Here is a 15,926-nt window from a genome sequence, read left to right as displayed (position 1 = left end):
ATCCGTGACACACAACATTTATTTTTTTCTCCCTTGCATGGCCCTACATGAAAGTAAAAACGCTGAAATAAAGCAGAACATGTGATAGCTTGCGCAAACAAACTCAATAAAGATGGCAGTGGTGGGATTTGAACCCACGCCTCCTTAGAGACTGGAGCCTAAATCCAGCGCCTTAGACCGCTCGGCCACACTACCCAGCTCTGGCAAGATTTCCACACTTTCTTGTCAGTTACCTAGAGCGTCTGTACTTCCTTGAATTTTAGTCTTCTTTTTCATTTTCTTCTTTAAAATCTTTATGTATCTCATGTTGCTCTTGCGTCCTTCATCTTTTTTTTATTCTATTTTTAAAAATCTTAATTTATCTGATGTTGCTCTTTCTTCCATCGTATAAACTTAGAATTAGTTTCTGCTTTTATGTCTGAAGCAGATTGAATTAGAAAAACACGGCAGATAATTGCAATAACAGACGTGGGAATTAGGGTAAAGGCTGGATTCGATTTATTTGTCCGGTGTCCTTGGTGGCCTTGTTTGAAATTACATTCCAGTTTTCTGTTGAGAAAAAGTTGCAGAGGTGGACTTTGAACCTACACCTCCGAAAGACTGGGTCCTTAAATCCAGTTCTCTGGACAGCTCGGCCACAGTTCCCACTGTTAAAATGGACTGCTTGGTCGTCGCACAGACCATCACAACTTTCCTTTTTTCCAATCAAGGATTTGACGTGAACAACCACCGGTAGGAGGTGCAACTGCCACCGTGAGAGCACAGGACTTGGTGGCAGGTTGGTTAAGGCGATGGACTACACTATTGAGTTGGAACCCCATCCGTGACACACAACATTGCTTCTTTTCTCCCTTGCATGGCCCTGCATGAAAGTAAAAACGCTGAAATAAAGCAGAACATGTGATAGCTTGCGCAAACAAACTCAATAAAGATGGCAGTGGTGGGATTTGAACCCACGCCTCCTTAGAGACTGGAGCCTAAATCCAGCGCCTTAGACCGCTCGGCCACACTACCCAGCTCTGGCAAGATTTCCACACTTTCTTGTCAGTTACCTAGAGCGTCTGTACTTCCTTGAATTTAGTCTTCTTTTTCATTTTCTTCTTTAAAATCTTTATGTATCTCATGTTGCTCTTGCGTCCTTCATCTTTTTTTTATTCTATTTTTAAAAATCTTAATTTATCTGATGTTGCTCTTTCTTCCATCGTATAAACTTAGAATTAGTTTCTGCTTTTATGTCTGAAGCAGATTGAATTAGAAAAACACGGCAGATAATTGCAATAACAGACGTGGGAATTAGGGTAAAGGCTGGATTCGATTTATTTGTCCGGTGTCCTTGGTGGCCTTGTTTGAAATTACATTCCAGTTTTCTGTTGAGAAAAAGTTGCAGAGGTGGACTTTGAACCTACACCTCCGAAAGACTGGGTCCTTAAATCCAGTTCTCTGGACAGCTCGGCCACAGTTCCCACTGTTAAAATGGACTGCTTGGTCGTCGCACAGACCATCACAACTTTCCTTTTTTCCAATCAAGGATTTGACGTGAACAACCACCGGTAGGAGGTGCAACTGCCACCGTGAGAGCACAGGACTTGGTGGCAGGTTGGTTAAGGCGATGGACTACACTATTGAGTTGGAACCCCATCCGTGACACACAACATTGCTTCTTTTCTCCCTTGCATGGCCCTGCATGAAAGTAAAAACTCTGAAATAAAGCAGAACATGTGATAGCTTGCGCAAACAAACTCAATAAAGATGGCAGTGGTGGGATTTGAACCCACGCCTCCTTAGAGACTGGAGCCTAAATCCAGCGCCTTAGACCGCTCGGCCACACTACCCAGCTCTACTTCAGGTTTTCACACTTTCTCGTCAGTTGAACCCCATCCGTGACACACAACATTGCTTCTTTTCTCCCTTGCATGGCCCTGCATGAAAGTAAAAACACTGAAATAAAGCAGAACATGTGATAGCTTGCGCAAACAAACTCAATAAAGATGGCAGTGGTGGGATTTGAACCCACGCCTCCTTAGAGACTGGAGCCTTGATCCAGCGCCTTAGACCGCTCGGCCACACTACCCAGCTCTGGCAAGATTTCCAAACTTTCTCGTCAGTTACCTAGAGCGTCTGCACTTCCTTGTATTTCAGTCTTCTTTTTCATTTTCTTCTTTAAAATCTTTATGTATCTCATGTTGCTCTTGCGTCCTTCATCTTTTTTTGATTCTCTTTCTAAAAATCTTAATTTATCTGATGTTGCTCTTTCTTTCATCGTATAAACTTAGAATTAGTTTCTGCTTTTATGTCTGAAGCAGATTGAATTAGAAAAACACGGCAGATAATAGCAATAATAGACGTGGGAATGAGGGTAAAGGCTGGATTCCCTTTATTTTCCGGTGTCCTTGCTGGCCTTGTTTGAAATTACATTACAGTTTTCTGTTGAGAAAAAGTTAAAGCGGTGGACTTTGATCCCACACCTCTGAAAGACTGGATCCTTAAATCCAGTTCTCTGGACAGCTCGGCCACAGTACCAACTGTTAAAGTGGACTGCTGGGTCGTCCCACAGACCATCACAACTTTCCTTAATTCCAATCAAGGATTTGACATGAACAACCACCGGTAGGAGGTGCAACTGCCACCGTGAGAGCACAGGACTTGGTGGCTGGTTGGTTAAGGCGATGGACTACACTATTGAGTTGGAACCCCATCCGTGACACACAACATTGATTTTTTTCTCCCTTACATGAAAGTAAAAACGCTGAAATAAAGCAGAACATGTGATAGCTTGCGCAAACAAACTCAATAAAGATGGCAGTGGTGGGATTTGAACCCACGCCTCCTTAGAGACTGGAGCCTAAATCCAGCGCCTTAGACCGCTCGGCCACACTACCCAGCTCTGGCAAGTCTCCACACTTTCTCGTCAGTTACCTAGAGCGTCTGCACTCCCTTGTATTTTAGTCTTCTTTTTCATTTTCTTCTTTAAAATCTTTATGTATCTCATGTTGCTCTTGTGTCCTTCATCTTTTTTTGATTCTCTTTCTAAAAATCTTAATTTATCTGATGTTGCTCTTTCTTCGATCGTATAAACTTAGAATTAGTTTCTGCTTTTATGTCTGAAGCAGATTGAATTAGAAAAACACGGCAGATAATTGCAATAACAGACGTGGGAATTAGGGTAAAGGCTGGATTCCCTTTATTTGTCCGGTGTCCTTGGTTGCCTTGTTTGAAATTACATTACAGTTTTCTGTTGAGAAAAAGTGGCAGTGGTGGACTTTGAACCGATACCTCTGAAAGACTGGGTCCTTAAATCCAGTTCTCTGGACAGCTTGGCCACAGTTCCCACTGTTAAAATAGACTGCTTGGTCATCGCACAGACCATCACAACTTTCCTTTTTTCCAATCAAGGATTTGACGTGAACAACTACCGGTAGGAGGTGCAACTGCCACCGTGGGGGCACAGGACTTGGTGGCTGGTTGGTTAAGGCGATGGACTACACTATTGAGTCGGATCCCCATCCGTGACACACAACATTGCTTATTTTCTCCCTTGCATGGCCCTGCATGAAAGTAAAAACACTGAAATAAAGCAGAACATGTGATAGCTTGCGCAAACAAACTCAATAAAGATGGCAGTGGTGGGATTTGAACCCACACCTCCTTAGAGACTGGAGCCTTAATCCAGCACCTTAGACCGCTCGGCCACACTACCCAGCTCTGGCAAGATCTCCAAACTTTCTCGTCAGTTACCTAGAGCGTCTGCACTTCCTTGTATTTCAGTCTTCTTTTTCATTTTCTTCTTTAAAATCTTTATGTATCTCATGTTGCTCTTGCGTCCTTCATCTTTTTTTTATTCTCTTTCTAAAAATGTTAATTTATCTGATGTTGCTCTTTCTTTCATCGTATAAACTGAGAATTAGTTTCTGCTTTTATATCTGAAGCAGATTGAATTAGAAAAACATGGCAGATAATTGCAATAACAGACGTGGGAATTAGGGTAAATGCTGGATTCCCTTTATTTGTCCGGTGTCCTTGGTGGCCTTGTTTGAAATGACATTACAGTTTTCTGTTGAGAAAAAGTTAAAGCGGTGGACTTTGAACCGACACCTCCGAAAGACTGGGTCCTTAAATCCAGTTCTCTGGACAGCTCGGCCACAGTACCAACTGTTAAAATGGACTGCTTGGTCGTCGCACAGACCATCACAACTTTCCTTTTTTCCAATCAAGGATTTGACGTGAACAACCACCGGTAGGAGGTGCAACTGCCACCGTGGGGGTACAGGACTTGGTGGCTGGTTGGTTAAGGCGATGGACTACACTATTGAGTCGGATCCCCATCCGTGACACACAACATTGCTTATTTTCTCCCTTGCATGGCCCTGCATGAAAGTAAAAACTCTGAAATAAAGCAGAACATGTGATAGCTTGCGCAAACAAACTCAATAAAGATGGCAGTGGTGGGATTTGAACCCACGCCTCCTTAGAGACTGGAGCCTTAATCCAGCGCCTTAGACCGCTCGGCCACACTACCCAGCTGTGGCAAAGTATTCACACTTTCTCGTCAGTTACCTAGAGCGTCTGCACTCCCTTGTATTTCAGTCTTCTTTTTCATTTTCTTCTTTAAAATCTTTATGTATCTCATGTTGTTCTTGCGTCCTTCATCTTTTTTTGATTCTCTTTCTAAAAATGTTAATTTATCTGATGTTGCTCTTTCTTTCATCGTATAAACTGAGAATTAGTTTCTGCTTTTATATCTGAAGCAGATTGAATTAGAAAAACATGGCAGATAATTGCAATAACAGACGTGGGAATTAGGGTAAAGGCTGGATTCCCTTTATTTGTCCGGTGTCCTTGGTGGCCTTGTTTGAAATGACATTACAGTTTTCTGTTGAGAAAAAGTTGCAGCGGTGGACTTTGAACCGACACCTCCGAAAGACTGGGTCCTTAAATCCAGTTCTCTGGACAGCTCGGCCACAGTACCAACTGTTGAAATGGACTGCTGGGTCGTCGCACAGACCATCACAACTTTCAGTTTTTCCAATCAAGGATTTGACGTGAACAAACACCGGTAGGAGTTGCAACTGCCACCGTGGGGCACAGGACTTGGTGGCTGGTTGGTTAAGGCGATGGACTACACTATTGAGTTGGAACCCCATCCGTGACACACAACATTGCTTCTTTTCTCCCTTGCATGGGCGACATGAAAGTAAAAACCCTGAAATAACGCAGAACATGTGATAGCTTGCGCAAACAAACTCAATAAAGATGGCAGTGGTGGGATTTGAACCCACGCCTCCTTAGAGACTGGAGCCTTAATCCAGTTCTCTGGACAGCTCGACCACAGTTCCCATTGTTAAAATGGACTGCTTGGTCGTCGCACAGACCATCACAACTTTCCTTTTTTCCAATCAAGGAATTGACATGAACAACCACCAGTAGGAGGTGCAATTGCCAGCGCGGGGGCACAGGACTTGGTGGCTGGTTGGTTAAGGCGACGGACTACACTATTGAGTTGGAACCCCATCCGTGACACACAACATTGCTTCTTTTCTCCCTTGCATGGCCCTGCATGAAAGTAAAAACGCTGAAATAAAGCAGAACATGTGATAGCTTGCGCAAACAAACTCAATAAAGATGGCAGTGGTGGGATTTGAACCCACGCCTCCTTAGAGACTGGAGCCTTAATCCAGTTCTCTGGACAGCTCGACCACAGTTCCCATTGTTAAAATGGACTGCTTGGTCGTCGCACAGACCATCACAACTTTCCTTTTTTCCAATCAAGGAATTGACATGAACAACCACCAGTAGGAGGTGCAATTGCCAGCGCGGGGGCACAGGACTTGGTGGCTGGTTGGTTAAGGCGACGGACTACACTATTGAGTTGGAACCCCATCCGTGACACACAACATTGCTTCTTTTCTCCCTTGCATGGCCCTGCATGAAAGTAAAAACGCTGAAATAAAGCAGAACATGTGATAGCTTGCGCAAACAAATTCAATAAAGATGGCAGTGGTGGGATTTGAACCCACGCCTCCTTAGAGACTGGAGCCTAAATCCAGCGCCTTAGACCGCTCGGCCACACTACCCAGCTCTGGCAAAATATTCACACTTTCTAATCAGTTACCTAGAGCGTCTGCACTCCCTTGTATTTTAGTCTTCTTTTTCATTTTCTTCTTTAAAATCTTTATGTATCTCATGTTGTTCTTGCGTCCTTCATCTTTTTTTGATTCTCTTTTTAAAAATCTTAATTTATCTGATGTTGCTCTTTCTTCCATCGTATAAATTTAGAATTAGTTTCTGCTTTTATGTCTGAAGAAGATTGAATTAGAAAAACACGGCAGATAATTGCAATAACAGACGTGGGAATTAGGGTAAAGGCTGGATTCCCTTTATTTTCCGGTGTCCTTGGTGGCCTTGTTTGAAATTACATTACAGTTTTCTGTTGAGAAAAAGTTGCGGTGGTGGACTTTGAACCAACACCTCCGAAAGACTGGGTTCTTAAATCCAGTTCTCTGGATAGCTCGACCACAGTACCCACTGTTAAAATGGACTGCTGGGTCGTCCCACAGACCATCACAACTTTCCTTTTTTCCAATCAAGGATTTGACATGAACAACCACCGGTAGGAGGTGCAACTGCCACCGTGAGAGCACAGGACTTGGTGGCTGGTTCGTTAAGGCGACGGACTACACTATTGAGTTGGAACCCCATCCGTGACACACAACATTGCTTCTTTTCTCCCTTGCACGGCCCTACATGAAAGTAAAAACGCTGAAATAAAGCAGAACATGTGATAGCTTGCGCAAACAAACTCAATAAAGATGGCAGTGGTGGGATTTGAACCCACGCCTCCTTAGAGACTGGAGCCTTAATCCAGCGCCTTAGACCACTCGGCAACACTACCCAACTCTGGCAAAATACTCACACTTTCTCGTCAGTTACCTAGAGCGTCTGCAGTCCCTTGTATTTTAGTCTTCTTTTTCATTTTCTTCTTTAAAATCTTTATGTATCTCATGTTGCTCTTGCGTCCTTCATCTTTTTTTGATTCTCTTTCTAAAAATGTTAATTTATCTGATGTTGCTCTTTCTTTCATCGTATAAACTTAGAATTAGTTTCTGCTTTTATGTCTGAAGCAGATTGAATTAGAAAAACACGGCAGATAATTGCAATAACAGACGTCGGAATTAGGGTAAAGGCTGGATTCCCTTTATTTGGCCGGTGTCCTTGGTGGCCTTGTTTGAAATTACATTACAGTTTTCTGTTGAGAAAAACTTGCAGCGGTGGACTTTGAACCGACACCTCCGAAAGACTGGGTCCTTAAATCCAGTTCTCTGGACAGCTCGGCCACAGTTCCCACTGTTAAAATAGACTGCTTGGTCATCGCACAGACCATCACAACTTTACTTTTTTCCAATCAAGGATTTGACGTGAACAACCACCGGTAGGAGGTGCAACTGCCACTGCGGGGGCACAGGACTTGGTGGCTGGTTGGTTAAGGCGATGGACTACACTATTGAGTTGGAACCCCATCCGTGACACACAACATTGCTTCTTTTCTCCCTTGCATGGCCCTACATGAAAGTAAAAACGCTGAAATAAAGCAGAACATGTGATAGCTTGCGCAAACAAACTCAATAAAGATGGCAGTGGTGGGATTTGAACCCACGCCTCCTTAGAGACTGGAGCCTTAATCCAGCACCTTAGACCGCTCAGCCACACTACCATGCTCTGGCAAAATACTCACACTTTCTCGTCAGTTACCTAGAGCGTCTGCACTCCCTTGTATTTTAGTCTTTTTCATTTTCTTCTTTAAAATCTTTATGTATCTCATGTTGCTCTTGCGTCCTTCATCTTTTTTTGATTCTCTTTCTAAAAATCTTAATTTATCTGATGTTGCTCTTTCTTTCATCGTATAAACTTAGAATTAGTTTCTGCTTTTATGTCTGAAGCAGATTGAATTAGAAAAACACGGCAGATAATTGCAATTACAGACGTGGGAATTAGGGTAAAGGCTGGATTCCCTTTATTTGTCCGGTGTCCTTGGTGGCCTTGTTTGAAATTACATTACAGTTTTCTGTTGAGAAAAAGTTGCAGCGGTGGACTTTGAACCGACACCTTCGAAAGACTGGGTCCTTAAATCCAGTTCTCTGGACAGCTCGGCCACAGTTCCCACTGTTAAAATGGACTGCTTGGTCTTCGCACAGGCCATCACAACTTTCCTTTTTTCCAATCAAGGATTTGACGTGAACAACCACCGGTAGGAGGTGCAACTGCCACCGCGGGGGCACAGGACTTGGTTGCTGGTTGGTTAAGGCGATCGACTACAATATTGAGTTGGAACCCCATCCGTGACACACAACATTGCTTCTTTTCTCCCTTGCATGGCCCTGCATGAAAGTAAAAACGCTGAAATAAAGCAGAACATGTGATAGCTTGCGCAAACAAACTCAATAAAGATGGCAGTGGTGGGATTTGAACCCACGCCTCCTTATAGACTGGAGCCTAAATCCAGCGCCTTAGACAGCTCGGCCACACTACCCAGCTCTGGCAAGATTGCCAGACTTTCTCGTCAGTTACCTAGAGCGTCTGCAGTCCCTTGTATTTTAGTCTTCTTTTTCATTTTCTTCTTTAAAATCTTTATGTATCTCATGTTGCTCTTGCATCCTTCATCTTTTTTTGATTCTCTTTCTAAAAATCTTAATTTATCTGATGTTGCTCTTTCTTTCATCGTATAAACTTAGAATTAGTTTCTGCTTTTATGTCTGAAGCAGATTGAATTAGAAAAACACGGCAGATAATTGCAATAACAGACGTGGGAATTAGGGTAAAGGCTGGATTCCCTTTATTTGTCCGGTGTCCTTGGTGGCCTTGTTTGAAATTACATTACAGTTTTCTGTTGAGAAAAACTTGCAGCGGTGGACTTTGAACCGACACCTCCGAAAGACTGGGTCCTTAAATCCAGTTCTCTGGACAGCTCGGCCACAGTACCCACTGTTAAAATAGACTGCTTGGTCATCGCACAGACCATCACAACTTTACCTTTTTCCAATCAAGGATTTGACGTGAACAACCACCGGTAGGAGGTGCAACTGCCACCGTGGGGGCACAGGACTTGGTGGCTGGTTGGTTAAGGCGATGGACTACACTATTGAGTTGGAACCCCATCCGTGACACACAACATTGCTTCTTTTTTCCCTTGCATGGCCCTGCATGAAAGTAAGAACGCTGAAATAAAGCAGAACATGTGATAGCTTGCGCAAACAAACTCAATAAAGATGGCAGTGGTGGGATTTGAACCCACGCCTCCTTAGAGACTGGAGCCTTAATCCAGCGCCTTACACCGCTCGGCCACACTACCATGCTCTGGCAAAATACTCACACTTTCTCGTCAGTTACCTAGAGCGTCTGCACTCCCTTGTATTTTAGTCTTTTTCATTTTCTTCTTTAAAATCTTTATGTATCTCATGTTGCTCTTGCGTCCTTCATCTTTTTTTGATTCTCTTTCTAAAAATGTTAATTTATCTGATGTTGCTCTTTCTTTCATCGTATAAACTTAGAATTAGTTTCTGCTTTTATGTCTGAAGCAGATTGAATTAGAAAAACACGGCAGATAATTGCAATAACAGACGTGGGAATTAGGGTAAAGGCTGGATTCCCTTTATTTGTCCGGTGTCCTTGGTGGCCTTGTTTGAAATTACATTACAGTTTTCTGTTGAGAAAAAGTTGCAGCGGTGGACTTTGAACCGACACCGCCGAAAGACTGGGTCCTTAAATCCAGTTCTCTGGACAGCTCGGCCACAGTTCCCACTGTCAAAATGGACTGCTTGGTCGTCGCACAGACCATCACAACTTTCCTTTTTTCCAATCAAGGATTTGACGTGAACAACCACCGGTAGGAGGTGCAACTGCCACCGCGGGGGCACAGGACTTGGTGGCTGGTTGGTTAAGGCGATGGACTACACTATTGAGTCGGATCCCCATCCGTGACACACAAGATTGCTTCTTTTCTCTCTTGCATGGCCCTGCATGAAAGTAAAAACGCTGAAATAAAGCAGAACATGTGATAGCTTGCGCAAACAAACTCAATAAAGATGGCAGTGGTGGGATTTGAACCCACGCCTCCTTAGAGACTGGAGCCTAAATCCAGCGCCTTAGACCGCTCTTCCACACTACCCAGCTCTTGCAAAATTGCCAGACTTTCTCGTCAGTTACCTAGAGCGTCTGCAGTCCCTTGTATTTTAGTCTTTTTCATTTTCTTCTTTAAAATCTTTATGTATCTCTTGCGTCCTTCATCTTTTTTTGATTCTCTTTCTAAAAATCTTCATTTATCTGATGTTGCTCTTTCTTTCATCGTATAAACTTAGAATTAGTTTCTGCTTTTATGTCTGAAGCAGATTGAATTAGAAAAACACGGCAGATAATTGCAATTACAGACGTGGGAATTAGGGTAAAGGCTGGATTCCCTTTATTTGTCCGGTGTCCTTGGTGGCCTTGTTTGAAATTACATTACAGTTTTCTGTTGAGAAAAAGTTGCAGCGGTGGACTTTGAACCGACACCTTCGAAAGACTGGGTCCTTAAATCCAGTTCTCTGGACAGCTCGGCCACAGTTCCCACTGTTAAAATGGACTGCTTGGTCTTCGCACAGGCCATCACAACTTTCCTTTTTTCCAATCAAGGATTTGACGTGAACAACCACCGGTAGGAGGTGCAACTGCCACCGCGGGGGCACAGGACTTGGTTGCTGGTTGGTTAAGGCGATCGACTACACTATTGAGTTGGAACCCCATCCGTGACACACAACATTGCTTCTTTTCTCCCTTGCATGGCCCTGCATGAAAGTAAAAACGCTGAAATAAAGCAGAACATGTGATAGCTTGCGCAAACAAACTCAATAAAGATGGCAGTGGTGGGATTTGAACCCACGCCTCCTTATAGACTGGAGCCTAAATCCAGCGCCTTAGACAGCTCGGCCACACTACCCAGCTCTGGCAAGATTGCCAGACTTTCTCGTCAGTTACCTAGAGCGTCTGCAGTCCCTTGTATTTTAGTCTTCTTTTTCATTTTCTTCTTTAAAATCTTTATGTATCTCATGTTGCTCTTGCATCCTTCATCTTTTTTTGATTCTCTTTCTAAAAATCTTAATTTATCTGATGTTGCTCTTTCTTTCATCGTATAAACTTAGAATTAGTTTCTGCTTTTATGTCTGAAGCAGATTGAATTAGAAAAACACGGCAGATAATTGCAATAACAGACGTGGGAATTAGGGTAAAGGCTGGATTCCCTTTATTTGTCCGGTGTCCTTGGTGGCCTTGTTTGAAATTACATTACAGTTTTCTGTTGAGAAAAACTTGCAGCGGTGGACTTTGAACCGACACCTCCGAAAGACTGGGTCCTTAAATCCAGTTCTCTGGACAGCTCGGCCACAGTACCCACTGTTAAAATAGACTGCTTGGTCATCGCACAGACCATCACAACTTTACCTTTTTCCAATCAAGGATTTGACGTGAACAACCACCGGTAGGAGGTGCAACTGCCACCGTGGGGGCACAGGACTTGGTGGCTGGTTGGTTAAGGCGATGGACTACACTATTGAGTTGGAACCCCATCCGTGACACACAACATTGCTTCTTTTTTCCCTTGCATGGCCCTGCATGAAAGTAAGAACGCTGAAATAAAGCAGAACATGTGATAGCTTGCGCAAACAAACTCAATAAAGATGGCAGTGGTGGGATTTGAACCCACGCCTCCTTAGAGACTGGAGCCTTAATCCAGCGCCTTACACCGCTCGGCCACACTACCATGCTCTGGCAAAATACTCACACTTTCTCGTCAGTTACCTAGAGCGTCTGCACTCCCTTGTATTTTAGTCTTTTTCATTTTCTTCTTTAAAATCTTTATGTATCTCATGTTGCTCTTGCGTCCTTCATCTTTTTTTGATTCTCTTTCTAAAAATGTTAATTTATCTGATGTTGCTCTTTCTTTCATCGTATAAACTTAGAATTAGTTTCTGCTTTTATGTCTGAAGCAGATTGAATTAGAAAAACACGGCAGATAATTGCAATAACAGACGTGGGAATTAGGGTAAAGGCTGGATTCCCTTTATTTGTCCGGTGTCCTTGGTGGCCTTGTTTGAAATTACATTACAGTTTTCTGTTGAGAAAAAGTTGCAGCGGTGGACTTTGAACCGACACCGCCGAAAGACTGGGTCCTTAAATCCAGTTCTCTGGACAGCTCGGCCACAGTTCCCACTGTCAAAATGGACTGCTTGGTCGTCGCACAGACCATCACAACTTTCCTTTTTTCCAATCAAGGATTTGACGTGAACAACCACCGGTAGGAGGTGCAACTGCCACCGCGGGGGCACAGGACTTGGTGGCTGGTTGGTTAAGGCGATGGACTACACTATTGAGTCGGATCCCCATCCGTGACACACAAGATTGCTTCTTTTCTCTCTTGCATGGCCCTGCATGAAAGTAAAAACGCTGAAATAAAGCAGAACATGTGATAGCTTGCGCAAACAAACTCAATAAAGATGGCAGTGGTGGGATTTGAACCCACGCCTCCTTAGAGACTGGAGCCTAAATCCAGCGCCTTAGACCGCTCTTCCACACTACCCAGCTCTTGCAAAATTGCCAGACTTTCTCGTCAGTTACCTAGAGCGTCTGCAGTCCCTTGTATTTTAGTCTTTTTCATTTTCTTCTTTAAAATCTTTATGTATCTCTTGCGTCCTTCATCTTTTTTTGATTCTCTTTCTAAAAATCTTCATTTATCTGATGTTGCTCTTTCTTTCATCGTATAAACTTAGAATTAGTTTCTGCTTTTATGTCTGAAGCAGATTGAATTAGAAAAACACGGCAGATAATTGCAATAACAGACGTGGGAATTAGGGTAAAGGCTGGATTCCCTTTATTTTCCGGTGTCCTTGGTGGCCTTGTTTGAAATTACATTACAGTTTTCTGTTGAGAAAAAGTTGCAGCGGTGGACTTTGAACCGACACCTCCGAAAGACTGGGTCCTTAAATCCAGTTCTCTGGACACCTCGGCCACAGTTCCCACTGTTAAAATGGACTGCTTAGTCTTCGCACAGGCCATCACAACTTTCCTTTTTTCCAATCAAGGATTTGACGTGAACAACCACCGGTAGGAGGTGCAACTGCCACCGCGGGGGCACAGGACTTGGTTGCTGGTTGGTTAAGGCGATGGACTACACTATTGAGTTGGAACCCCATCCGTGACACACAACATTGCTTCTTTTCTCCCTTGCATGGCCCTGCATGAAAGTAAAAACGCTGAAATAAAGCAGAACATGTGATAGCTTGCGCAAACAAACTCAATAAAGATGGCAGTGAACCACCGGTAGGAGGTGCAACTGCCACCGCGGGGGCACAGGACTTGGTGGCTGGTTGGTTAAGGCGATGGACTACACTAATGAGTTGGAACCCCATCCGTGACACACAACATTGCTTCTTTTCTCCCTTGCATGGGCGACATGAAAGTAAAAACCCTGAAACAAAGCAGAAAATGTGATAGCTTGCGCAAAAAAACTCAATAAAGATGGCAGTGGTGGGATTTGAACCCACGCCTCGTTAGAGACTGGAGCCTTAATCCAGCGCCTTAGACCGCTCGGCCACACTAACCAGCTCTGGTAAGATTTCCACACTTTCTTGTCAGTTACCTAGAGCGTCTGCACTCCCTTGTATTTTAGTCTTCTTTTTCATTTTCTTCTTTAAAATCTTTATGTATCTCATGTTGCTCTTGCGTCCTTCATCTTTTTTTGATTCTCTTTCTAAAAATCTTAATTTATCTGATGTTGCTCTTTCTTCCATCGTATAAACTTAGAATTAGTTTCTGCTTTTTTGTCTGAAGCAGATTGAATTAGAAAAACACGGCAGATAATTGCAATTACAGACGTGGGAAATAGGGTAAAGGCTGGATTCCCTTTATTTTCCGGTGTCCTTGGTGGCCTTGTTTGAAATTACATTACAGTTTTCTGTTGAGAAAAAGTTGCAGAGGTGGACTTTGAACCCACACCTCCGAAAGACTGGGTCCTTAAATCCAGTTCTCTGGACAGCTCGGTCACAGTACCAACTGTTAAAATGGACTGCTGGGTTGTTGCACAGACCATCACAACTTTCCTTTTTTCCAATCAAGGATTTGACGTGAACAACCCCCGGTAGTAGGTGCAACTGCCACAGCGAGAGCACAGGACCTGGTGGCTGATTGGTTAAGGTGATGGACTACACTATTGAGTTGGAACCCCATCCGTGACACACAACATTGCTTCTTTTCTCCCTTGCATGGGCGACATGAAAGTAAAAACCCAGAAACAAAGCAGAAAATGTGATAGCTTGCGCAAAAAAACTCAATAAAGATGGCAGTGGTGGGATTTGAACCCACGCCTCTTTAGAGACTGCAGCCTTAATCCAGCGCCTTAGACCGCTCGGCCACACTACCCAGCTCTGGCAAAATATTTACACTTTCTCGTCAGTTACCTAGAGCGTCTGTACTTCCTTGTATTTTAGTCTTCTTTTTCATTTTCTTCTTTAAAATCTTTATGTATCTCATTTTGCACCTCCGAAAGACTGGGTCCTTAAATCCAGTTCTCTGGACAGCTCGGTCACAGTACCAACTGTTAAAATGGACTGCTGGGTCGTTGCACAGACCATCACAACTTTCCTTTTTTCCAATCAAGGATTTGACGTGAACAACCACCGGTAGGAGGTGCAACTGCCACCGCGGGGGCACAGGACTTGGTGGCTGGTTGGTTAAGGCGATGGACTACACTATTGAGTTGGAACCCCATCCGTGACACACAACATTGCTTCTTTTCTCCCTTGCATGGCCCTACATGAAAGTAAACACGCTGAAAAAAGCAAAACAGGGCCTCCCGGGTGGCGCAGTGGTTAAGGGCGCTGTACTGCAGCGCCAGCTGTGCCATCAGAGTCCTGGGTTCGCGCCCAGGCTCTGTCGTAAACCGTAAATATAAATAAAGCAGAACATGTGATAGCTTGCGCAAACAAACTCAATAAAGATGGCAGTGGTGCGATTTGAACCCACGCCTCCATAAAGACTAAATCCAGCACCTTAGACCACTCGGCCACACTACCCACCTCTTGCAAAATATCCACACTTTCTCGTCAGTTACCTAGAGCGTCTGCACGCCCTTGTATTTTAGTCTTATTTTTCATTTTCTTCTTTAAAATCTTTATGTATCTCATGTTGCTCTTGCGTCCTTCATCTTTTTTTGATTCTCTTTTTAAAAATCTTAATTTATCTGATGTTGCTCTTTCTTCCATCGTATAAACTTAGAATTAGTTTCTGTTTTTATGTCTGAAGCAGATTGAATTAGATAAACACGGCAGATAATTGCAATAACAGATGTGGGAATTAGGGTAAAGGCTGGATTCCCTTTTTTTGTCCGGTGTCCTTGGTGACCTTGTTTGAAATTAGAAAACAGTTTTCTGTTGAGAAAAAGTTGCAGCGGTGGACTTTGAACCGACACCTCCGAAAGACTGGTTCCTTAAATCCAGTTCTCTGGATAGCTCGGCCACAGTACCAACTGTTAAAATGGAATGCTGGGTCGTCGCACAGACCATCACAACTTTCCTTTTTTCCAATCAAGGATTTGACGTGAACAAACACCGGTTGGCGGTGCAACTGCCACCGTGAGAGCACAGAACTTGGTGGCTGGTTGGTTAAGGCGATGGACTACACTATTGAGTTGGAAACCAATCCGTGACACACAACATTGCTTCTTTTCTCTCTTGCATGGCCCTGCATGAAAGTAAAAACGCTGAAATAACGCAGAACATGTGATAGCTTGCGCAAACAAACTCAATAAAGATGGCAGAATTTGAACCCACGCCTCCTTAGAGACTGGAGCCTAAATCCAGCGCCTTTGACCGCTAGGCCACACTTCCCAGCTCTGGCAAAATATTCTC

At 43.6% G+C, this 15,926-nt stretch overlaps 18 non-coding genes across 18 annotated transcripts; all 18 read right to left on the bottom strand.

Moving 5' to 3' along the window:
• Window positions 1-113: 113 nt before the first annotated feature.
• On the bottom strand, window positions 114-195 carry trnal-uag (transfer RNA leucine (anticodon UAG)). Its single transcript has one exon. It is a non-coding gene; the product is annotated as a tRNA-Leu (tRNA).
• Window positions 196-932: 737 nt separating this feature from the next.
• On the bottom strand, window positions 933-1,014 carry trnal-uag (transfer RNA leucine (anticodon UAG)). The gene has a single exon. It is a non-coding gene; the product is annotated as a tRNA-Leu (tRNA).
• A 736-nt stretch (window positions 1,015-1,750) lies between these two features.
• trnal-uag (transfer RNA leucine (anticodon UAG)) lies at window positions 1,751-1,832 on the bottom strand. Its single transcript has one exon. It is a non-coding gene; the product is annotated as a tRNA-Leu (tRNA).
• A 157-nt stretch (window positions 1,833-1,989) lies between these two features.
• Window positions 1,990-2,071, bottom strand: trnal-aag (transfer RNA leucine (anticodon AAG)). Its single transcript has one exon. It is a non-coding gene; the product is annotated as a tRNA-Leu (tRNA).
• A 726-nt stretch (window positions 2,072-2,797) lies between these two features.
• On the bottom strand, window positions 2,798-2,879 carry trnal-uag (transfer RNA leucine (anticodon UAG)). The gene has a single exon. It is a non-coding gene; the product is annotated as a tRNA-Leu (tRNA).
• Window positions 2,880-3,615: 736 nt separating this feature from the next.
• Window positions 3,616-3,697, bottom strand: trnal-aag (transfer RNA leucine (anticodon AAG)). The gene has a single exon. It is a non-coding gene; the product is annotated as a tRNA-Leu (tRNA).
• A 737-nt stretch (window positions 3,698-4,434) lies between these two features.
• trnal-aag (transfer RNA leucine (anticodon AAG)) lies at window positions 4,435-4,516 on the bottom strand. The gene has a single exon. It is a non-coding gene; the product is annotated as a tRNA-Leu (tRNA).
• A 1,473-nt stretch (window positions 4,517-5,989) lies between these two features.
• trnal-uag (transfer RNA leucine (anticodon UAG)) lies at window positions 5,990-6,071 on the bottom strand. The gene has a single exon. It is a non-coding gene; the product is annotated as a tRNA-Leu (tRNA).
• Window positions 6,072-6,807: 736 nt separating this feature from the next.
• On the bottom strand, window positions 6,808-6,889 carry trnal-aag (transfer RNA leucine (anticodon AAG)). The gene has a single exon. It is a non-coding gene; the product is annotated as a tRNA-Leu (tRNA).
• A 737-nt stretch (window positions 6,890-7,626) lies between these two features.
• On the bottom strand, window positions 7,627-7,708 carry trnal-aag (transfer RNA leucine (anticodon AAG)). Its single transcript has one exon. It is a non-coding gene; the product is annotated as a tRNA-Leu (tRNA).
• Window positions 7,709-8,442: 734 nt separating this feature from the next.
• trnal-uag (transfer RNA leucine (anticodon UAG)) lies at window positions 8,443-8,524 on the bottom strand. The gene has a single exon. It is a non-coding gene; the product is annotated as a tRNA-Leu (tRNA).
• Window positions 8,525-9,261: 737 nt separating this feature from the next.
• trnal-aag (transfer RNA leucine (anticodon AAG)) lies at window positions 9,262-9,343 on the bottom strand. Its single transcript has one exon. It is a non-coding gene; the product is annotated as a tRNA-Leu (tRNA).
• A 734-nt stretch (window positions 9,344-10,077) lies between these two features.
• On the bottom strand, window positions 10,078-10,159 carry trnal-uag (transfer RNA leucine (anticodon UAG)). The gene has a single exon. It is a non-coding gene; the product is annotated as a tRNA-Leu (tRNA).
• A 725-nt stretch (window positions 10,160-10,884) lies between these two features.
• On the bottom strand, window positions 10,885-10,966 carry trnal-uag (transfer RNA leucine (anticodon UAG)). The gene has a single exon. It is a non-coding gene; the product is annotated as a tRNA-Leu (tRNA).
• Window positions 10,967-11,703: 737 nt separating this feature from the next.
• On the bottom strand, window positions 11,704-11,785 carry trnal-aag (transfer RNA leucine (anticodon AAG)). Its single transcript has one exon. It is a non-coding gene; the product is annotated as a tRNA-Leu (tRNA).
• Window positions 11,786-12,519: 734 nt separating this feature from the next.
• Window positions 12,520-12,601, bottom strand: trnal-uag (transfer RNA leucine (anticodon UAG)). Its single transcript has one exon. It is a non-coding gene; the product is annotated as a tRNA-Leu (tRNA).
• A 939-nt stretch (window positions 12,602-13,540) lies between these two features.
• trnal-aag (transfer RNA leucine (anticodon AAG)) lies at window positions 13,541-13,623 on the bottom strand. Its single transcript has one exon. It is a non-coding gene; the product is annotated as a tRNA-Leu (tRNA).
• A 734-nt stretch (window positions 13,624-14,357) lies between these two features.
• On the bottom strand, window positions 14,358-14,439 carry trnal-aag (transfer RNA leucine (anticodon AAG)). Its single transcript has one exon. It is a non-coding gene; the product is annotated as a tRNA-Leu (tRNA).
• Window positions 14,440-15,926: the final 1,487 nt, after the last annotated feature.

The sequence above is a fragment of the Oncorhynchus clarkii genome, chromosome 17, assembly GCF_045791955.1.
Source record: "Oncorhynchus clarkii lewisi isolate Uvic-CL-2024 chromosome 17, UVic_Ocla_1.0, whole genome shotgun sequence".
Lineage (NCBI taxonomy): Eukaryota > Metazoa > Chordata > Actinopteri > Salmoniformes > Salmonidae > Oncorhynchus > Oncorhynchus clarkii.
The sequence above is the reverse complement of the archived record's forward strand: the minus strand, read 5'-3'. Positions and strand labels throughout refer to the sequence as shown.